Genomic DNA, 24,531 nt, shown 5'->3' with positions numbered 1-24,531 from the left:
TTCACTAACAGACCACTCATTAAGAGTATATGAAACATTAATTAGAAACAGAGGGCTTTGTCAGGGTAAGGTTCAGAAAGCAGAGTAAGAAAAGAATCTCTGGGAAAGCACTCTGCAGTGAGCACATGGGGCACCGTGCTTGCATTGCCACAGCCAGCAGCTGAATATACCAAGCAGAGATCAGATGCAGAAACCAGACAAGAGCTACACAAAGAACACACAACGGCAGCTTGGTCTCTCTGCCACGTTACAAATCAGTTACATAATGCCACGCGAAGTATGCCTACACTGTTACTGCTGTAGGGTATGATGATACTTGGACTCTCAAGCATCCAGGATCTGTGCACCTACAGCAGCAGTGAGGTGTCCTCCAGGCAGGTAGCACTAGGCTAACGTGGCTGGAACCCTACTGAAATCCTACTTAAGCTTTTCTGGGCAGCACTCCACTGTAACATCACATCACAGGCACATTTTCTAAGCAGGACCCCTTCCTCATCCAGTAAAGAATGGCCCTCCTCTAGAAATGCAGCCAGACTGTTTAATTAAGGAAGCTGCCTTCTGCAGCGTGCATACCTCATTGACTGCAGAATCAGAGAAATGAATAGCATATCTGGCAGTGAATTAGGAAAAGAAGAAGGAATGGTCTAATTGATAAGATCGAATGCTCCCCTGGAAACTTATATTCTCCTCACTGAATTTTGGCATGTTGAAAAGAAGTAACAAATGACTAGAGATGTTTTCTTTTTTCTTTTTCTTTTCTTTTTACTTTATTTTCTCCACATCTCCTGACAAGCAGAGACTGAGCTATTTTAGCATAACTATAAATAGAAGCTCAAGCAGCCCATACCCTTAACAAACCCAGCTCAACTACATCTTACTTGCCCATTTTTTGTCATGGCTCTTAAAGTCACAAGTCACGGGGGAAAAGCAACCAACACTTCTGCATCCTAAATACTACAGCCTCACTTCTTTCAGGCTATTCAGTTTAGCTACAAAATGAAGAAGCACACAATTTCTGATGAACAGATGGACCTCACAGCTGCATCTTTTGGACAGAAGAGCACTATTTTAAAATTATTTCAGTGGATAAAAAGGCAACACGCAGCATCACACCTCCAAAACTAGCTGAATTAAAAGGCTATGTTTCATTTGCAGAGAAATATCAAAACCAACAATAAGATACTGCCAATAGCTACACTGAAATTTGGTACTGAGGAAGTTGTGTTGGACTTCTCGTGAAGAGTTGTAAAGAAATCATCTCAACTGTGAAGTATGATGGCAGCTGGTTTAACCTGAAGCTCACTAAGGTTCATGTTTTGATAATAAGCCTATACAGGTGTTTAAATGATAGTAACATTAGAAAACTTGATAATATTCATTAGAGAAAGACTGATGCAAGATTCAGACACAGATGATCGTGAACTGAGGAGCATACACACACAAATATGCTGAATGTCTTTTCTGACAGTTACAGGCATTTCATATAATGGTTTATACTGAGCTTTATACCTGCATGGTGATTCCTTTATTACAGCCTGAGCCACCTAATGAATTTGCTTCTTCATTATGGCATTTTTGCCACTCTGAAAGAGGCAGGAGGGCGTAGGGTACCTTCTGAAAGGTTCGGGAGATGCAATTATTTAAATAGAGAATTCACTTTTCCATTTTTCTGCTTAAATTGCTTCCAATCTCCACCAAGAAGTAGTATTTTCCAATGAATTAAAGCACCTCTCCCACAAGGGAAGGATGGTAGCTGGGACTATTCAACACAGAGAATACTCAAGCAGGATCTTATCAAAGAATATATATGTGCATGTGTGTGTATATACACACACACACAATTCATGGGAATGAAGAACACTGAGCCAGAGTCATCTCTGCAGCGTTTACTGAGAAGGCAGAAGGCAATGGGTAGACATTAAAAACAGTCAAGCAAACAATCAAAACAAAAAATCCCACCTGAACCCAAGAAAGTCCTTTATTTTACTGCACAGGTGGTCAAACACTGGAACAGGTGGCCCACAAAAGCTACGGAATCACCACCCCTGGAGATAATTATCTTCAAATAAATACCGGCAACTCATACTGATAGCCATACTGAAAGATAGAAATCTCCACTCTTTCTGTGATGTAAAAGGCCTCAGTTTAAACCCTCAAATACCATCAGCTCATTTACGGATGCCTGCATCTCTCTAGGGCAACTCAGGTGACACTGAAGAAGATGTACTACAATTGCTGGTTTTGAGCTAAACATAAGAATTTTCACAACGCTGAAAAAAAAAAAAAAAAAAAGAAGCAGACCTACGCCTCCAAACAATGTATGAAATGACACTAAATTGCTAACATACTATTTTACAACTTCTAAATACCGTCCATTAGAAATGTAATGACTATAGTACATCTCTGCTGAAGATCTGAACATCACCACTGCCAGATGCCAACAAATAAATTTATTTCCACAATTTCTGAGAAGATTACACATTGCCCTAAATATATACAACTTTTGCTCTAGCTGAATTTTCCTGTGTTAATCTTCCTAAAGGTCAGTACTAAGGAGCCAAGTTTTGAAATCAGTTCAATTTCTCCCTCTAACTTTTATATTACACAGTTAAAATAAGACATAGCTTAAAAGAAACCACTACTTTTCCTCTCACTGTAATATGTCGCCATTTTGATGAAGCATTTGTTGAGATCTTTAAAAAAAAACCTTCGGAACATACACATTTCTTTGAACCCGTTGAGCTGCACAGATACGAAGTCCAAATATTGCAGAGATTGAAGAAATTACTGTCAAGCATTTAAGTAACCCAGAAGCCTACATCTGTTGGAGGCCATGAAGGACAGTGGAAGGAAAAAGAGATATTCCACACTTCTGAAAGCCACTACCTGCAGTCTAGGCAAGTAGGACACTATACGTAAAAGCTTCCATTGCAGGAAAAAAAAAAACGTGTTTCAATAGAAAGGAAACTAAAAACTTCGTACTGTGCCTCAAATTCCAAGGCAGCAATTGCATTTGAAATAAAATACTGAAAGAATTTGATGTAAAAGCTTCTGTCATCATACAACACAAACTACAGCATGTAAAAGCAAGTCCGCTAAAAGCTTTAACAGAAGGATGAATTAAATTACTTGTAAATGTTCCTACTTTTCAGCCATAGATTTTAGAAAGGTATGTACTGATGCCACACAAAGACTACTGAACTTTAAATGAACACTAGCATAAATCCCAGAACAAATTTCAGTTTTGGTGAACAAGGATTATATCACCTTAATACTTTGACCGATTTATATTTCAGGTTCTAAAGGATATTCTTTCAACTGATTTTTAATGAAGGCAAAAAGGAGGATATGCAGTCTAAGGTACTACTTTATACCCAACATTCCAGTACAAATTCAACAACTTTTGGGACACGTATGCCTCGCTCCACTTTTAACTGACAGAGTAGGCTGAACTTACTGGATTGCAACAATTACCTTTCCTACTATTTTGCGAGAAACAACTAGATGAAGAGATGAATATCTCTGTATTTTTGTTACAAAACTAACTGACAAAATAATACCATAAGTAAAAAAACCATTTTTTACTTATATATATCCAGGAATAAATTAAAAAAAAAAACAATTATTCAGATCACTGTACCATTCTTCTCAAAGGAAAAGTTGTTGAAGACCTGCAGAACCACCTATCACATTGATGTCCTGGCCAATTGGAAATCAGTGAAGAGTTCTTCCTAAATCAGACTCCTTCTTCAAACAAACATTAAATTTAGGAAAAGAGTGAACAGTCTCCCAAATGGAAAGGAGAATTCCACTTTTTGTGTGTTACAAACTCTCTTCTTGTCACTGGTTTCCAATCAATACTGCCATAGAGAGTAAATACAAGCTGTTAAGCTCTGAGATGCAAGTGCTGCCCCACTTCTAAGAGCAGACACTCCAGAAACAACTCAACAGGGAGTTCAAGCCTTATTATGAACATGTTTATCGAAGCATTTACCCAGGCACACTACATATGCATACTTTCAAAGGAGAAAGCTACAATTCACAAGGATTGTAAGGTACTCTGCTGACAGTGTAAATGTCTCAGCTCAGAACAATACTCAGAGCTATTCAATAATATGCATTGGGTGAGACTGCCAACAAGACATGGAATCTTTTAGTATACAAAATTAGATACTCTACGCATAGCAAAGTAACAACATTGTGCCCACTTGTAGAGTAGTGAGGTTCTTCCAGCCCTAGCACTGCTGGAGACCCATGATGCAGGAGATCCTGCTGTTTTCTCTGAAGTTTGCATCCTTCACATGAAAACACCTGATCACTCCTACCACTCAATTTTATAAAAGCCATTGGGCATTTTTTTCTCTAACATAAATAATGCAGTTGAGCCTCTCTTATATTATGAGGAAAGAAGCAAACCTTGAGTAACTCCTCTGTGTCCCTTCCAGTCTGCACCTTCTTCCAGTATGGACAGTCAGAACTGTTCCAAGTAAATTGGACATGAGTTTCACGAGCTGCTTGCACAACACCAGTAATATTTCCCTTTCTACTGATACAGGCAGATCATACGGTCTGTTTTGTCCTTCTCACAGTTCCATTACATGGTCAGCTCAATCTGCTGGTCTGCTTCTGTTTCCTCCAAACCTTCATTTGTAGCTGAACTGCCCTTTCCCTTGGGTGCAGAACACTACATGTATATTTTGTCCCATTGCTATTATTCCAGGCTTCAAATTGATTTTTTTTTCCACATTGGTTTTTATCCTCTTTAGCTTCTGTGCAAACTCTTAGACAAGGAACTTCAGCTGAAACCATCTTTAATTCAGACGCTGCTTTTCACGCTACCACCTGCTTGAAGCTGAAGTAGGAGACGCTAGGGAATTCTAACAACCGAGAATTTTGTGGTGAAAGGTTCTGATATTCAGTGATGTAAAACTGTACTAACTCATTCTCAGACTTATTTCATAGCAGAATGCATTGTTTAGTAACAAAACATTCAAACACAGCACTTTCAACACCATGTCATCCCACTATGATGATCCCACTCCAAAATCTACACCTATGTCTTTTCAATACATCACATCCATGTACTGCATGGCCTGCTGCACATTCTGTTATTATGAACTATTTGTTTAATTAATTTAATTACTTCTAACCTAAACTGTTGGAGTATTTAAATTAGATCAGCATCAATACAGACGTTAAAATACTTTTATTTGATGTTCTATTATAGATGCTGCACAAACATTTGAAAATTGATCAACAAATTCACAAAAATCAGAACACAAACAGAACAAGCACAATATAAAGTGCTTTAGAAAAGATTCAGATCATCTCAACATACTGTTCTCTATCAAGAAATGAAAGTGACTCTAATTTAAAGTAGAAAATACATTTGGTTACAATATGACTCCTACTCTACTTTTTCTAGAAGGAAAAATGGCCCACCATGCAAGACAGTGTACAGGGCAATTTTCTATTAATTGAAAGTCAGTTTCAGACATGAACAAAACCGTAAAAATTATTATATTTGAAGTAGTCGTCTCTGGGCGAGAACCTCACTTCCATAGCATCACACAGCACACTTTCCAGAAACCTCATCTGCAGTTCATTCCCAACCTCTAACACGTCCACTAAAATAATCCCTTTATGCAAGCACTCCCCATCTCTCCTCAAACCAACTTGTTACAAAGCTGCACAAGTAGGTTGCTAAATGAACAACTTCACAGTTCAGCATGACTTGGGAAAAAAAAAAAATTTACTACCCTTGCCATATGATGCAGTTCTTGTTTACTCTAGGTAAAGCCCTACCTCCGAAAAAAAAAAAAAAAACCCTTTAGCACAACACAGCTGGAAGGTTCTGACAATGCTAGCAGTGATGTATTGGATAGAAAATGGCTTTTCCAAATTTGTTTGTAGAATGACATTGCTGATGTTTTTGAAACGGTGAAGAACACCACATGAAACTTTTCATACTTCAGTAGAGAGATGGCAAAACGTGACGGCTTGTTAAATGATTAAACCACATTACTGTCCTTAACACATCTATCGTTGGAAAAACATTTCCCCACCAAGATTCTGTTCTAAAACTTTTCTTTCAGCTAAACACAGTCACACTTTGCACAACTATTCCTTATTCTCAGCAGTTACCTTACTTTAGCCCTAGGAAGCATATGCTCAAGAACCCTGCAAAAGGAATAAAGAGATCACCTTGACACTCAAATTCTGAAGGGAACTGAAAAATTCCACGGATTAAGTCAGGCTGCCTTTAGGTATGCATTTCATCTCCCAGACTCCTTTCCCACAGTACACTGTCGTGATTTACTCAGATTCACAAACGTTTGATTAAAATGGGAAATTAAAGTTCAATTTAAGAATATCTAGGCACAACAGTGAGGGGAAATGTTATTTCCAGTGGTCTTCAGACAATGTGCATTAAGAACCACACCTTTTTAAGAAAATGACGATCTCAAATGTTCATCACCTTCACTTTCAAGTCATTTTGCAACTTACTACTGTGAACACTGGGAGACAATTTTCCGCATGTTATAAGGTGGATACAGACATCGAAACTGTAAAGGGTACCTTCAAAACGGTGCTCTGCACTCGTACCTGCGATGCATACTGAGAAGTTGGAAATTTTCTACCTTATTGCCTCAGAATACCAAGTTTGGTTACATCAAGTTTTGCTCATTATCTTCTGAATTTTCAATCATGTACTAAATCACTCTAACCAAAGCAAAAAACAACAATAAAAATACAAGCCAAACCACAGAGCTTTTAAGCAAAGGCTTACAGTGAACAACTTGTGACTAAACAGTTACAAGTTTTTTAATTACACAATGAATTGGAGACACCTGTCCATGCAGCTCTCCCTTTAAGCACATTTGTTGGCAGAACCGTGAGATCTGGCACTTCACAGAGGAAGGACTGCAGTCAATAAGAGGAAAACAAAGTAAATTTCATGTCCTGAAATATTCAGCTCTGTATACATGCAAACATCTCGCTTCCAACAGCTACCAGTGTTTCATCCCCAATGCCCAAAGAATGTGCTTGAGTATGAAGTATAGCTTACTAACAAAACTATACAGTGAGAAGTCAGAAACACGTTATATGCCCAGATGTAAACTGCTGCTATTGTACCAAGACCACACCGTGTGACATGAAAGTAAGCAGAGTCTATTAACTCCAATAGCGGAAGACAATCATCTCACTTCTGCTTATTCCTCTTCTTCCATAGCCAAGTACATGCTTCCATTCACCTACATTACATAAATCCCTCCCTCCATTACTGTAGCAGAAGCCAAATTCTGCAAATCTGTTCAATTTTTCCTCTCCCACCCCTTCTCCAACTCCCCCCTCCCCCCCCCCCCCAAAAAAAAAAAAAAAAAAGACATTCTGGCATTCTGGTAAATGCAAAGACAGCCAAACTTTCCTTCTTGAACAGTCCAGAGCACTGCAGAACTTAAAGAATACAGTCTATCAAGGCTTCTAATCATTTTCCTAAATAGAAAAATCACTGTAACACCTGAACGTGGAAATGTTTACAACTACTATGACTTTTATTTACATACCATGAACTCTTTCATAACATGCCTTCTTGCTAAAGTGAAGTCACAATCAAACTTGTTCATAGGAGCGTGTCTGAAACATGAAAAAAATCTACAGAGAGGAAAAAAATTAAAGAAACTTTAAGATAATTTCTTTCTTGTCTCCAAACTCAAATTGCTGTCTCTTTAATGCAGTTCATACATATCCCTGTATCCTAACTATTTTTGATCCCATTTACAGTGGCATAGTAAAAGCTGCTTGACTTTCTTGGCTTTGATCCTCAGTTCTACTGGTCAGTGGTCTCTCAGAAGGCTGAGGTGGGAAGAGGAGAGAGACAAATGTTAGTTCAAGAAGTACCTCATTGAGCGATGACCCCCACTGTTTTTTTGGCTATGGAATCTCTCAGATTTGCACAAGCTTCCAGGCTCAGTGAGTGGCTTCAGTATCAGTAGTCAGAATGACGTAGAATATAACTCCATCAACAGAAAAGAAGTGGAGAGGACTGCCAAATTAGCCTATTAAAATTCCCCCATGCAAAATCAGAAACAGCAAGTTAGGGACTACGACTCTTGTTCATCCCCAATCTTGGAGTCCCACTGCAACAGATAAATAATGTCATGTTTTGGCTTTTCCGCAAGAAGGTTTTACGAAGCCAGGGTCTTGACCTAAAAGAGTAATTGCTTTGCCAACTGTCTTCAGCATGGCAGTTAAGAGAACTGTCTCATCACACTAAATGAGTTCTCAGAGCAGTCAGTCCCATCCACAGTAGTTTCTGCTTATTATACTCCCCATTAAATTCCTCTTTACCAGAAGTGTATTGGGCCTGAGAGATATATAAAAAGAGAGCAATGTACCCTCCTGTGGATAAATTGGTTCTTTGGACAGAACTAGCTTTAAGATTGTGGAATAATTTAACATAAGGTTATCCTCAAGTTCCTGAGTGAACTTAAAAGGGCCATGATGTCGTCTTCTGTAACGCTAAAATACTCTGTTTTCTGGGTGTTACAAGGTCAAAAGTCATTCACAACATTCACAGCTACTGGAAACGGAAACCAAATACTATATAGGCCAACAAGTCACACAGAACATAAAGGAAATAAGAATCAAATAGATGAAGTAGTCATTGGCTCGTGCAAACTCAGCATTGAAGTTAAATGGCCTTATTCTTCCCCACCATTTTGAAAGGTCTGAAACGAAACCTATTCTAAGAGATAATGCATTTTCAGAAAGTGCAAATCCCTCTTCATAAAAAGCAGATCAATCTGTTTGACTAGTTTTGTTGGTTTTCTTTGGTTAATTGATTTTCCTCTATACTGGTAAAGGAAATAGAAATGAAACACAAATAGAAAGGTGTTCAGGCACTGAAACAGGCTCCCCGAGGCAGTCATTTCAGTATTGAGCATACCAGAGTTCGAGAAGCATTCAGACAACACTTGCAGACATTTGGTCTAATTTTTGGGAAATCCTGTGTGGAGCCAGAATTTGGACTCAAAGATCCTTATGAGTCCCTTTCAACTCGGGATATTCTATGAAATCTGGATTCTGCTTCGACTGTGCGGATACCCTGTATGTCAGCATGGCCTGCAGCATACCTTTTCACACATTGCACTGGTCACGAAGGGCAAGAATAAGACTAACATTCAAGACTGAAACTGGTCAGCAGTCCCCTCCTCAAAAAGCAGCTGCAATTTTTAAGCAGCCTGAGCTTGCACTTCTCTTAACTAACAGATTCCAATAGCTCAGACAGAAGCATACTATACATAACCTACATGTGCGTGCAAAGCCAGACCTCAGTTTGTTTTTCGGCACAGCTGGGAAGGGAAAAATAGCTTGAGAAAATGGATATAAATAAACTGCATGTAGATAGACTGCCAGAAAATCATCCATGGACAAATCCAGTGGCAAAGTAATAAAAGCACAAGCTCAGCCACCTAACCACTCACTGGATTACTGGTCCACATTGCAGTGTTTGTCTGCACACAGGGAGCCATTAGAAGGACCAGAGTGTCATGTTGAAAATCGTTTAATAACATGCCCTTTAGAAGAGTATTTAGCAGTAATAATAGCACGGTACACTGCTTGGATATTTTTTTTCCCCATCAATACAATATCATTTCCATGAACCAAGCATACTGATGGCACCAGAGATTTCTCTATAGAAACTTGCCATGGTAGCAAATAGCAATGGCACTTGATTCAATAAGAAGGAATTTGTGTTCAATGACTGAAGCAGTTGAAACATGAAAGGGGCTTTCTCAACTACAGAAGTGCTGGCAGAGCATCTGTTTTTCTAAACACAGAGTCAGGATTTAAACACCACATCACTCCTCAGCATAAGTTTTCAGGCCCACATAGGCCAGCTTTCACACAGAAGGAATCAACACTTTCTTTTTAATACCAGAGAGACTGGTCTGAAAATAGCTCCTGCAGCATTGGTTCAAAAAAGAAGCTAAGTCTCTATATTTAAAATTTCATTTTTCAAATCACAATCTTCCTGTCCAGTACAATGGACATCAAGGGCTATGAAGAAAAAAGATACCATCAAGTATGCATCATCTCGGCTCAACATAGGATTAAATTAAGGCCAAAAAGGTTGAGAATTAAATAGTCCTATGAATATTTTTAACAGATTGTAATTACTTGGAATTCAAAATGCAATTACTTAAAATTTTACATGCTCAAATTTACTTTATTTTGAGCATGCGTGTACTTGTGTGTCTGTGCGCGCACGCTTAATAAATGAATTGTTAGCGTATTTATCAAGTTTAGGCAGCACACATAAAGGTGCACTGCAATTTTTTGGTCCCATGTGCCTGGTATACATTTTTTGCTGTGACAGAATCCGTAAACCCATGCTCAGTGTCCATATAACTCCTCTCACCTATATTATTGGCATATGCTGGACCAAAGGAAGAGAAGGAAGTGTAGGACGCGAATAGACATGCAGACATCCAAAGACAAGACTGGGCATGTAAACTATGATTCAGAATCAGCGGTTCAGATTTTTACTATCAGCACTAAACTGAGTTTGATGCCAATAGATTTTACACCTCTTTCTAAAGAAGGTGTAAGCCTTCTAAAGAGGTGACAGTCTTCTCTGTTCCTACAAGTAGAGAGTTCAAATAAAATTAAGTATTAGCAAATCCACTGATTACCTCAGGACAAAGAACATGCTTGAATTACCCACAGTTGAATCCAGCATGCTGACAACAAGGGTCGTGTACCACACACTGCCCTATATTCTCCAGGGAAGGGAAACAGACTCCAGAAAAGCTGCACACTACAACAGAAGCACCCAAAACAAACTTAAGAGATGTGTTATATTTAATACCTACTACAAAGAAGCTTCTAATAAAAGAGCTGGCTGATTTTAATTCTTTGGTTTTTGCTGGATAAGACATTTGGGAGGGATGGAAAACATTTTCATGAGTTTGATCATCACTGGGATGCAGCAACTGAAGATCGTCTTAGTGTAAGATTATCTCTGGTGGGTTTTTTGCAGCCATCTGTTTTGCGTATTTCCAAGTTATACAAGCTATTTTAATGCAAATGCACTCACACATACTCCCACCACCCACCATCAGCGTTTACAATATTTACCCAGAAGTTCAGCCCTAGTACAAACAGAAAAAGCTGGTCACCTCTCTTAACACAAAGTGTAAAGCTACGTTTGAGGCCCAAAAGCCCTGGACACCTATTTAGCAGTGAATGATTTCAAATTCTATTAAATAAAAGGCAGAAAAAGACTGGAAAGTAAGTAACACGTTATGATGAAGTCAAAAAAACTAGGAACAGCATAAGAAGTGGTTAAGAAGGATAAAAAAAAATTAATGTATCACAACATAGAGCATGTTCCAAATGATGGCACGGGAAGCACAACTGGCCTGTCACTTTGCACAGTCTAGCACTGAGAAGAGTGCTTTTGCAGTGCTGGAAAGGGGAGCACTCAAATGGGACTGCCATCTGCTCCACCTGTCTCCATGCATATAGCCTGGCATTTCTACCTGAACAGTTATGTTACGCTGACCACACAGGCTCCCAAAAGCTTAGGGTTCAATCTGTCACTCATGTATTGTCATTTCAGACTATTGTCTTTAAAAGGTCTTGACTTTTTTTACTTTTAAATTACTGGGAAGTGAGATTCACATAAGAGGCATGTGTTCTTGCTAAATATTACTGAAAAGGTTGAAGTATATGTTCAGCTACAAGCAGGTAAGTAGTTCTAGTGATTTCAAAGTTTAGGTATTCACTACAGTTGCTTTTGAGAATTAGGCCAGAAAAAAAGAGCAAAAAAGAAGGAAGTGAATTATTGAATGAAAAGTTCATTCTGAGGTTTATCCTCAGATCCCCTCAAGAGAAGCTGATGAGGTATTTGCATACATTTGTTTAACTTCAAACTTTGAAATGTCACATAGCGTAAGTAAGTCTTGATTAACCCACTTGGTTTTCAAAAGTTATTCATACTAATATGTGCCTAATAAGATTTTTTCAACTATCCTTCCATTCATTGCTTATTTCTGTTCACCTAAGAAAACACTCCTCCTATTTCCTAAGTATACCTAAACACTTAGGAAACCGTGTGGAGGCTAAAATCAAAATGGTTTCTTAGCTGCATTTAAAAGGATGAGTAGTTTGATTAAAAACAATCTGTGCCATAGACTAATATGTTTAAATTCTATTTTAGCAAATGGCCAGTATTTTAGAGTCCTGATGACTCTTCACTTTTTTTGCCTTTCTTTATCCAGTTAACTCAGGCAGAAGTTGCCAATTAACTCTAAAAACAATGCAATAAAAGCTTTAGTAGGACTTCAGTCTTGATCACAGATAACCTAGTAATTCTAGAGAATGTTTGCTGAAATGTATGATGCATCCAGCATCTTCAAATACATGACAGTGTTTCCGGGCATCACCTTGAAGAGATGGTATTCACTCTACTGCTGGCAAGAAATTTTACTACTTCTCACTCGCTTCCCACCCCACTTCTATACAAGAAGCATATGCACATGGCACTTCACCTCAGTTTTCTTCCCAAGGATGTCTTACTTCACCAAGAGAAAAGACACCTCTAGATGGCCCTTACTTTCAGAAGATCAAATTTAGCTATTTTGAGAATGGAAGTTAGATATAACATTGTCACTTCTCTCAGTGACAATCAACAGTCAGAGGAAAACTTGCCCTTCTGGTGCAATTTCAGCTGTTGTATTATTTATAAACTAAAAAAAAAAGACTATTTGTTCTATCCAGTACAATCAAAATGTAAAAAAAAAAAAAAAAAGAAGAAGAAAGAGCACTTCAAGAAGTCTAAACTTGTTCTTGACAATGGAACTGCTGGTGCTTTATACACTCGCCAACTTATGTCAAGGCTAAGAACTTATACAGAATATAACATCCAGTTATATAGATATGGGAAAATGTAAAGATGAACTTCAGGAAGAATTTTTTTTTTTTTTTCTTTAATCACAGCAATCTGAAACAGATGATTGTTTCCTTATTGTCTATGCATTTCCACAAACTGACTGAAAAATCTGCTTCCAAGCACAGTACTGCCAGTCTGACTTAATATTTCTCTTGCTAATCTAGCAGTCCTTCCTTTAGCTTCAGATGACCACCCATAATCAGCACAATGGTTTATGTGCACAGCAGGTTCATGCAGGACTCTATGACCCACCAACCCGAAATTCAAACTACTAAAATTATCAATTAACCCCATCACATTGCATCATTTTGTGTTTATTGAAACACCACATCAGTGGCACAGGAGAGTCTTTAAAACTACACCAAGATATGAGCCAAGGCTAGGTCCACCTTACACACAGGACACCTGTGTGGAAGATGTGTTCAGAAGAAAGACGTCCTGTAGCAACAGACAAGTTTCTGGAGAGCAAGTAAACATGCAAGCAAGCAAACAGGCTCCTGCACTTGGAGGCTAAGCATCTTTCTGCTGTTTCAACTGGACACATCACTAGGCAGCAATGGCCAACGACAACAAAATCAGTGAGACATCTCAGTCAGTTTCCTAAGTTACATATATGGGTAATCATTAATCTGTTGCAAACTTACCTCCAGCTCTATTACCAAAACGAAAACCAGTACTGGCTCAGTCCTCATAGTAGGCTACAAAGATACACATATCATATCTCAGTTAGCAAGTGCTGCAGAGAAAATCCATATCAATTATTCAAAGAAACTAAAGAGTAATCCAGGATAAGAGTTTCTCATGTTCAGTCAAACAGATCTCCAGTGCACAGTAGCAATTTATGTATGAATACTAGTCCAGGAAGAAGTTGAGACCAGTTTTGAATGGAAGTATCATGAATAGTAAAAACATACCATACAAATAACATGAACAGCACACAAACCTAATCCAGTTTAAAACATCTTCAAGTTAAGCATTAGTTAGACTCTGGGAGATTACTAAGGGAAAATAACTTATATGCTTACTTCGTTTTTATACTTTCGTAGAATCATGAAGGTTGGAAAAGACCTCTAAGATCATCTAGTCCAACCACCAAGCCATCCCCACTATGCCCACTGACCATGTCCCTCAGTGCCATATCTCTATGGTTCTTGAACACCTCCAGGGACGGTGACTCCACCACTTCCCTGGGCAGCCTGTTCTAGTGCATTACCACTCTGTCAGAGAAGAATTTGTTTCCTAATATCCAACCTGAACCTCCCCTGAGGTTTCTTTCCTGGACAGCTTATGAATGCAGGGCTTTTTGTTTATAGACAAGTGTTCTGTTGTTTTAAATATATATATATATTTGCACATATTCTTAACACATATATAAAATACTACATTAAAAAAAAACCATATACGTATACATATATGTGTGTATATGTGTAAAAACATAAACAATAACAAATATATATTTTTAAAGAACATTTAATGGACTGCCTGCCTGCTCCAACCTATTAATCATAACAACTCTGTTCTGTTCAGACAGGTAACAACATTGAGCGAAAAAAGGAGAAAGGTCTTGCAGAGTCTTTCTTGAAGGCAACACTAGTAATTAGGAATTTTTTCCTCACAGGCTCCTACAGCTCCTTACTTGCATGTAGTGTACATTATCATTTTGGATTTACATTTGCTGCCCAGTGACTTGTAAAAAAAAATAAAAAATAAAAAAAAATAAAAATAAAAAAGCAAAGCAGCAGATGTGCTGTCTTTGTCATCCACTAGGTGGACTTTCTTTCTGAAGACTTGCAGTTGCATGCCTTCAGCACTATCAGTCTTTCTGCTTTCTCAGTTTCCAATCCCCTCTAAAAAAAAAAAAATCAAATCTCTTTGGAAGCCGGTCATGTGCAGGCTCAGGGCAATTACATGAGATGTTATTTTAGTTGTGAAAAACACACTAAATTCTGTATTCCATCACTGTTGCAGATTAGCATAAAGACATTTTTCAGAAGTTTGTTGCTAATGGTGTTTAGATATTTGGGAACGATTACATGCATTTTTATCTGGAAGCTGAATTTAAGGGTATCTAAACACTAGATGTCCTGGCCCCAACTCTCCCTTATCAAAAGACACAGACATCCAAAATAAATGTGCTGTGGCTTCTCTTCTGCCTTCTTGAAAAACTACTCAGATATAATGTTAAGAGCAGCTGCTGATAGATTCCAATGGTTTCAAAAGTTGTACTGTATGTTGGAAATAGGATATGGAGTTAGATGGATCTTTGGTTTGATCCAATGAAAAATCTTTATGATTTGAAAACTTACCTTATTAAAGAGCAAATACTTTCAAGTTTGTAATGGAACCAGGTGTTATGTAGCTAGGCTGCAGGACTTCATCAACAATACAAGTAGAACCAGTTTTATCCATTAATGTTGCATTTAACAAAAAATAACTTGCATGAACATATAATGCTCCTGTGCTGTGATAGCAGATGCCAGCTATAGAATTAAGATGAACTCCCTCTACATATATTCTAACTGTATTCAACACAAAGTAATGTCTTCACATCTGAGAACGCCGAAGATTTCCTTCTGCCTACTTCAAAACAGGACTGTATTCTCCAGCAATGAGGTTCACTTACATATTCATCTTTGTAGATGTCTCTGTTAAGCAGTCAAATGCACAGCTACTTTTGAAACCAATTAAAATCAAATATAAAGAGGCCATTTATATAAAGGTAATACAAGTAGTTCAGAATTATCTTCCCATCATGGCTCACAGTCAGCTATCCAGAGAACTCCCCTTCCTGCTGAAGCTCATAAACAAAAATGAGATAAACATTTTCTTGACTGTTCTCTCTGAAGACTAACTCCTTTCCTCTATTTATTCCTTATAACTAGCTTTATACCCCTAGACTTTGTAATAGAAGTAAAAAGAAATAACCCATTTCGTTCACACAGCTTCTTACCAAACTATTTGAAAGGTCTGCAGTTCCAGATTTGACAAAAACATTGCTTTAGCTAGACTTACTTAAAAGTCACAACTGATTTAGTGTGCTTACTCTGCTTACTAAGTAAATATTTCCAATATTTGCAAATTAAGAAACTCTACTACTGAGATGACAAATTAATGTAACATTTAAAATGCAACTGTCTTTAGCAATCCTAGCCAAGGAAGAAGATAGAGTGGCAAGCATTAAAAGTGATCTGAATTTTGAATTAATTACTGGAAAATAAAACTCAACGTGTTAACTCACCCTGAAGGAAAAAACAGAGTAATCTAATTCAAACTAGTCTATGGCTGTCCAGAGAGATTACCTTCTGGAAGTACAGTAATTACATTTGTAAAGTAAAATCACTTATGCCTGGGGTGGGGAGGCCCAAAGGATTTTATTTTTTTTTTATTTGAAATGCGTAGAAGTTTCATAATGACACAAAGACTGAGAAAAGAATGTTGTGTACAAGAATATACATTTTGAGTAATGGTCTTTTTTGGTGGTAGTAATCAGATATGTGTAATGGGTACAATCACAGAACACCTGTCACCTATGAATGGATACAAAATTCCACTTTTCCATACGACTTTTCATTCCAAGCTAAGTAGCAGTGTTGTGGGAACTTCTTGCAAACGCACTTCTTTCCAAATCTGTAATTAGATTAATCCTTACAACTCCAAAGAAAAACTACTGACTCCACTGGAAGTTTCTCTACAGGTTTTTAGCAGTACCTTACAAACAAGATTACTTAAAAAAAAAAAAAACTAAAAAAAAAAAACAAAAAAAAAAACAAAAAAAACCCCAGTGTATTCTTAAAAGCTTTAGCTTGCCTAGTAGTCCACAAAAAGAGTTTTAATCCAACAACATATCCATTTACAGCAAGACCTAACAGCGCTATTCTGACAATCCCACTGTGATGCAAAATTGTCACAAAATAGTTCTGCTGTCTTTACAGAAAAAATAAGATGCACAAACAAGGCTCTAACCTTATGTCTTATCTACAAAAGCCCTACATTTTCTGGAATCTTTTAGATTCCAGAATCTCAAGTTTTGAATAGCTAGAAAGAAATGATGTGAAACAACACCAGAGGCTTTCAATCAGGTATGAAGCATTTACCTCTCTTGTATTGGCCTAAGTCACGTGAAAATTACATCTGGAGATCTTCCACTTTAGCAGCATAAGAGCCCAGTTGCTGAATAGTCAACCTTCTCTTTTCCATTCCCCATTCATCAGTACAGATGCAGTACTTCTTTCTGAAGAACACTGTTCAACAGTTTTACTGTTGCTGCTTACAGCTTTCCTGGATTGCAGTAGCATGATCTGCTGCCGTTAACTTAAGCTGTGCTGTTTCCAGAGCTATTTGCCACGATTTCCCAGTTCAATGCATATCCTTCAGTTCACAGCCAATAAACTCCCTTAAACAGTAAACTTGCATGCTCCCAGCAAAGAGTAAAATAAAAAAAGTTCCAGCAAAGACAATGCAGCGACTTCCCCAAGCAATACCCTACTCAGATGGAAGAATCCTTTTAAAATCCAATTAATTAGACCAAGATTCTGAAAAGTGTCAAGTTTTGGCTGCAGTGCATTTCTTCAATGCGTTTAGCCACTTGCCCGTCAAGCAGGACTGGCTGCTGCCCGCACGGAGCGCACGGGCAGCCAGCCGGCTCCGCTGCCACGGTGCGGCCACCAGAGGGAGCGCTCGGGCCACATTTCCACGGAGACACGGCGGGGACTCCGGGCCGGCCTTCCCGCCTCCCGCCCCGAGCCGCAAGAGAATCCACTCAGCACCATCTTCCCGCTCCTGGCAAGCAACACCCAAACATCTCACTTTCTCACCAACGTGCACCTCCAGTTACTCTCCCATTCCAGTGGCTAGGACTTCTAACGTTGCCTTCATCCCTAAGTCTTGTAACTTGAGGGCTGCAGTGGATCTTTTTCCTTTGTAAGAATTAAGAGAACTCAATGGCCAACTCAGTGCTCTCCTATGCCCTTCCTAATGTTACTTCTAGTGGCCTGTCCTCAAAACTGCCCTCTCCCTGCAGGGGCAGCAACAAACAGACACCATCCCCGCAGGCAGCAGTGGAAGGAGAACTCAATTGCAGCCGTTCTATGTAAGACCAGGTAACGCCATAGAAGTGTTGTTTGAAACCCAGTAGATCTGGCTACCAAGAAATAGTGAGTCCAGTTTAGACCATCTTACCACTCTTGAGCCTCTTGAGACACCTATAAAATGATCACAAAGCTAACATCAAGAAAATAAGATGGGCAACTTCTTACACGACAGGTTAATGCAAAGGTTAAATTTATTCTCCGCAGCAAATGGGCCTCGAGAGTTATGAAAGAATGAAAAAACCACAAAGCCAGCCCAGATATCACCAGCATCTCACTTAATGATGAAGCTTCCCCTGAATACTGCTTTAAATACCGCAGAGAGCAGTGTATGAGAAACAGAACTGAATCCTCAGAGAGGATCACATATGACAAACACCAATTAATGTCAAGTGCTTTTGGAAGTCGCTCCTCTACTACACGGAATAAGTCTATACCGAGCTTCACGGATCAGAGCAGACCAAGTCAACTACTGCTCACCCCAGTTTGCTCTCATTTACCAAATCTGACATAAATAGCAAAACCGTCTCAGCAGATTCACGAAGAGAAAGCAACTATTGGCATGATTTGCATTCAGATGACTGCCTTCCAGTCATATAAACAATACGTTTCACTTAACAGTTTCTCCCTGCCAGCATGTTCTTTACCAACGAATGCATACATTGAACTTTCAATTGTTAATTACACCTCCTTCTGCTCTTCTACTGACACAAAAGATGAAAGTGAAACTGTGAGAAGCAGTATGACTACAGAAAACTTAGCACCCTTCAAGTAATTTCTAACCAGCAACACAGTGTTGCTACAGCACAAGAGTTCACAATACTGTTAAGCCAGAATCGCTTGGAAAGGTGAAAAACTTTTCATTCCATTCATTCACTAAGCTGCAGTTTGTCTTCCCAGTTTTAGAACTTCTGCTGGATAAGCAGTTTCATCTTGCCAAAAAGACTTCTGTGAACTTCCAACAGTGGATGAGGAAAGGCATGGGGAGGAATTTTAATAGGAAGACATGTAAAGGCTGACTTACCAGTTGGCCCACTGACTTGTTAAAAAAAATAAACCAGTGTCACACAGAAAGCTGCTGAGATGTTTTAAATACAAAATATACAAAACTTTTCATATGATAATTGCATACATATCTCCAAACATAAGATTACTAACAGAGGAATGAACATGGAATCAAATATTAAAAAATAAAAAATAAATGGAAGCACATAATAACGAAGTTTGAACGACTGATGCATTTTTCTTTTCATTCCCCCACCTATTTACTTGAGTTCTCCCCCCACTGCATTATCGGCCGTAAGAAAAAGCTTTACCCTATCTGTTTACCCTCAGTCTACTTACCCTGCCTATTAACCCTCAATCTACTTTCCTCTATCCTGTGTTTAGGTATTTAAAGTGATATCCCTTTAACTTCACATTAATGTACATTTGACCAGTGGGTGGAGATAAAGCTTTAATTAGAAAACTAAAAACAAACTATTTGAGTAGCTACTCTTACTACAGAAATGGTACTTGAATGCCAACGCTACCTCAGCAAAGAGGCTTAAATGACATGATCTTAAAGCCAAAACTTTTCTCTTACCTCCTAATTTTCATTATTTGAAAAGTATTTGGATAAAAATGTTTGGAATAAACAGATAAACGCTAAAGCTAATTTGGAATCAACAGTTGTGTCTCCACCTACTGGAAAAATGAATTTAACTGCAATATTAATTTGAGCCTTTGAAATCTGGATATGCAAAAGCCATAACAGCAATGTACTTGCGCAAGATGCAAAGAACCGCTTCCCTTCTCCCCACCAAAAAAAGTTTATGGAAATTACTGACTTTTAAAAGGTCAGCATGGATTCCATAAGGTTCCTATTCTCAAACGGTTGCTTGTCAGAATGCAAAACTAGTCAATATATTTCAAATAGCACATCCAAGAGATTTCTTACATAACATTTGTTGCCAATAAATAGGAAAAGTCATCTGTTTTCAATATCTTACTGGCTTCCACTGCGTTTTCATGAGACCTGGATACTAATCTTTGAGTTCTTTAGACAACTGACATGGGTTAAACACACAGAACTGTTGTTAATATGAAGTACTTTCAATATGTAACACTCTCGTTTAAAAGCAAATGAACAGAAAACCCCCAAAGATCTTGGAAATAATTAAACATGATGTAAAAGTAGAGAAACTCCAACTTTCATTTTTTAATTTCAATTATTTAACACGGGTTGTGATATTACTCAACATCACTTTAAAGAAACTAACCAACACAAACTAGCAAGGTTTTGATAGGAAAAACACCTCTCCCAATCTCTTTTTCATGTCATTCTTGAAAGAATGACATCAGCCATAACTAAATAATTCAGGCTTCCTTTTTTCTGTAAAAAAAGAAATCTTTAAGCCACAGAATGGCATATTAACATCACGAGGCCATAGTTTACCCTGAGATAAACTTCAGGTAGTTAGTAATAATAACCAGGGAACCAAATAAAACCTTAACTTAGAAGTGGTCCTAACTTCTCCCCCACAACTGAAGCTGAACCATTCTTCTGAGCCAAAGCCACCGACTGGCCCAGCTTTCTGGCACTGCCTTCTACACAGCACACATTGAACTGAAATTGTAGGTCAGTTTTAAGCTCTGAAACAATCAATCACTGTCTACTATTTGTCCCGTGACAAAAAAGCCACACTGATACCTTCATGCCCATGAAAACAAACCATTACATTCCTCCAACAGCATCTGTGGCCTGCTCATCTGTATTTCAGCCTGCTCTTCACCTGCAAGACTCAACCAAGCTCACTTTTTCCCCTCGTTATGAGTGTTTTCTGTTGTGGAGGACACTAAAACTACTTTTCCCTAACAGACTCGCTTTTCATCCTCTGATCATGTTCCACCTCATCCTTCCGCACAAATGACCCCAGTGTTGTCTGTGCCACTCTGGTTGCAGGACATTTCTAAGAAGTCATTTTTCACCACTTGTACAAGGCCAAACCCACTTCAGTTTGCCATGGCATTGAGTTCACAGAACACAGGCTGCGTGCTGCTGCAGTGAGTTGTTTGGCTTCTCCTCACGCTTCACCTCCCCCATAGGCTCTCCTTTCCTCAGGAGAAAACCATGAACATCTCATTCAAGGCCAAGTCAAATCGACAGAATGAATAGGCAGCAAAAAGCAAGTTCAGGTGCATGTGGTGTTGAGAACCCATCCGTCCATCCTACTGTATGCCTTCTGCAGCAGATACTTTTCCTCATCTTGTAACACTATCACCACTCAGTCAGTTTCTCAAACCAGGATGAGTCAATTTTTATCCGTTTTTACCTTAAAAACAGAACACAGCACCATACAATTTAAGCCTCTGTGACTTTGTTATTCTTTCAAACCTTAGGACAGCTTAATTCATTCCACATCTAAATGGAGACTTCAACACCTAAAATACTACGACAAACATTACCATGATTCCAGTTGCATTTCTGTCTCTTAAAGCAAAGGAAATTCCCCCTTTCCTACAGCACGTGGAAAGCACCGCTGGTCTATGGATCAGTGTCCCGCACAGAGTATCAAAGGGCACTCACAAGAGCCTGTGACGGTCGCATCAAACATGATTTTAAAGGACACAAAACTTTTTTAAAGCTGCATTCTACAAATAAACACATTTAGAACAATGGTATGATTCAGGGACTGAGTCACTGTATGAACAGACTCAAACTGAAGGCTCTTTTGCTCGTCATTGTGTTACTATGAAGTTTCCCTCGGATCACTGACCTCTGTTTCTACACTCAGAAATGCCCAACATGAGGACCTAATACCAAGCTGGAGCCTGATTCTGATGGAATAAGTTGAGTGTTTGAGGTCAATGCTCAATCACATCCTTAACAGCTTGAAATAAAGCCTGCCAAATTATTTGGTAGAGTATTTGGATTTCCCTTCTGTACTGTGGTTAAGCATCAAGTGGAAATGCCAGAAGTAGTTAGATTGTCCAGATTTCTGTTTCCTTATCTCGCTGACGTTTGCATATATTCAGAAGAACACACACACACACAAAAAAAAAAGACGACCAAAAATTGTGTGCTTTAAATAAGCAGCTTTCTAAAAATTTGTTAGTTTTTTTTTCTCTTTTTTGAGATTCTTCCTCTCTGTTGCCCATCTGTAAGATCCCATCATGTTACCTAGGCATATTTTCAGCACTTTCTTCATTATTTCTATTTTACCTGAAAACCCACATGTGATTACACCATGATTTAGGTGCACAGCTTCCATTATTTGCTTAAGAAAAAAAAAGCAACAAGAGGTAGTTCAGGAAAGGTCCAATTGCACATATGTTGCAACAGCTTTTCAGTCGTTTTAGAGGCTTTGGGTATGTGCAGTTAGCCCACTAATTCAGCAGCAGAACAGGCATCATTCCACAGAGCTGGTACTGTGTATTTGTCAATAATTTCTGTATTAAATAGCTTTGACAAATGGAAACAGCAGTGATCCACAGGATCTGAAACAAATGCACACAGAATCCAGAGAAGCTGAATATACACACTTTTGGCAAGATGCTGAAGGTTCCTTAACAACTAATAATGAAGAGAGTAGTATTGTGTCTGATGTAGAAAAGAAATGAAAAACTAACAATGCGAGCAGCCTTACGGTGACACCGTGCTCGGTACTGCAGATTTTTCAGAACAATATGGATCTCAAGTAATCTCTGTAGTGCAGTGCTTGAGAACAAAATAAGGAAAGCAACATCATCAGTTCCAAACATTTCAAGGGAGGAAAGAGGAAATTAAAGATTTTTCTGAAGAGTCATTTAAAATCACATTACAATTAGCTCAAACTAGACATCAATTGTCAGCGCTTTATTTAAATGAGAATTTACAGCGTTTTCAAGAATTTTGTGACAAATGTAGCACGGACCGGTGGTCGCATGGCAAAGTGTTAAAAGCCAACCACCTTAGCAGAAATAAAAGCAAACATTACGATGCTACTGCTGGGTTGAACAGATACTATCTGTTCAGAAGCAGTACGTAAGATTTGTTCAAAGCCTCCTTTAAGTCCGACATCTATTTATAGCCGCCCAGCCTCTCTACAATTTCTCACAGTCCCTCCTCCTCCCCAAACCAAGTCGGGGAAGTTTAATGGATGCAACCCTGGGCCTTGTGCCGCAAGGAGCTCTGCAACTCTCCTCCTGTGCAATAAGACCAGGAATAATAATAAGAGAATGCTCTAGCATACGCAGGTGCCAAACACAGGGGAGAAACCTTATCTCTGCTCCTTAGGAATGAAGTTATTTTTCGTCTGCCAGCACGCTGACAGCAGCGAAACACACGAGCATCAGAGCTGATGTAAAGGTACCTTCCCCCTGGCCACAGCCAGCCAGAGCCAACTGCCCTGTGAGCCAACAGCGGCTGTCCAACCGCGCTCTGACCCCTGTTCAGCAGCAATGTCATCCCTGTACCTCCCTACTCCCGTTTCAGTGTCACAACCGCATGCTGCACCTTCCTCCAAGAGACCGGGAGGCCGTTGGGTCTTCTCCCGTTGTGCAGTTTGTGCGTTGAACTGGATTTCCATCACCCAGCCGCGCACGTCTCTACGGAGCACTGCTCCGGATGGGCTCTCCTCCACCGGCCGGCACCTCCCCGACAGCCGTACCACCACCGAGGGGTGCACATCTCCCCGCCCCGCCCCGCGGGCTGAACTCTGCCAGGAGCAGTGCCGCCCCGGCACCACGTCCCCTTCGCCCGCAGGGCTCGCGCGGAGCCCGGGCAAGGCGACGGCGCTGCGGGAACTCTCCCACCCCGCTGCCCCCGCGTTTCCCCCGTTCCCGGGCAGAGGCGGACGGAAGGGGAGGATGGGTGACTTCCTCGGAGGGATGCGGCCGGGGACGGGCCGGGCGGAGATCAGGAGGGGAGGAATCACCCCCGAAGGGAGCGCGGATAATCCGCGGGGCACGGCGGGGCGCGGGGCGGGGGATAATCCGCCGGGAAGGGGATAATCCCCGGGAGGGGGGCGGATCCCGGGCAGGGAGGGGCGGGAGCTCCGCTAATCCACAGGAGGAGAGAAAATGCGGGCGGGGGTGGGCGGGGGTAATCCGGGCCGGGAGATGAGGCGCGGGGCCGGTGGGGACAGCGCCGGGAGGAAGGCTGAGCCCGCCGCGGGGCACGCAGCCCTCCTCCCCCGCGCCGGGCGCTGCCATGTCCGCCGCCCGCGAGGCCCGCCCGGCGCCGCTACCTGCGGCCGGCTCCGCCCGCCCCGCACACGGGGCTCCCGCCGCCGGGCAGCGAGCCGCGCCGGATGGCCGCGGGACCCCGCCTCCCGCTCCATTTCCCCGCCGGCTCGCCGCTCTCCCTCCTCTCCCCGCACACGCGCTCCCCGCTATCGCAACTCACCGGCTGGCACCGGCTCCCGCTCCCCCGTCCCCTCCTCAGCGAGCGACGCTCAGCCCCATCGACGGAGCCGCGGCGCGCGGGCCGGCGGTTGGCGGAGGCGCAGCGCGAGCCGGAGC

The 24,531-nt window shown here is 40.3% G+C and overlaps 1 protein-coding gene across 4 annotated transcripts in view; it reads right to left on the bottom strand.

Moving 5' to 3' along the window:
• Positions 1-24,531, bottom strand: part of MPP6 (membrane palmitoylated protein 6) — a 52,105-nt gene extending 27,574 nt beyond the window's left edge. For 2 of the 4 annotated variants that reach the window (XM_021387438.1, XM_021387441.1), the window contains exon 1: positions 24,416-24,531. The gene's annotated coding sequence lies outside the window, so the exon portion shown is untranslated. Of the gene's footprint in view, positions 1-23,484; positions 23,556-24,415 lie in introns of those variants that run through there. The other 2 variants (XM_021387439.1, XM_021387440.1) reach the window with 2 other exon arrangements.

This window comes from Numida meleagris, chromosome 2 (genome assembly GCF_002078875.1).
Source record: "Numida meleagris isolate 19003 breed g44 Domestic line chromosome 2, NumMel1.0, whole genome shotgun sequence".
Taxonomy (NCBI): domain Eukaryota; kingdom Metazoa; phylum Chordata; class Aves; order Galliformes; family Numididae; genus Numida; species Numida meleagris.
The sequence above is the reverse complement of the archived record's forward strand: the minus strand, read 5'-3'. Positions and strand labels throughout refer to the sequence as shown.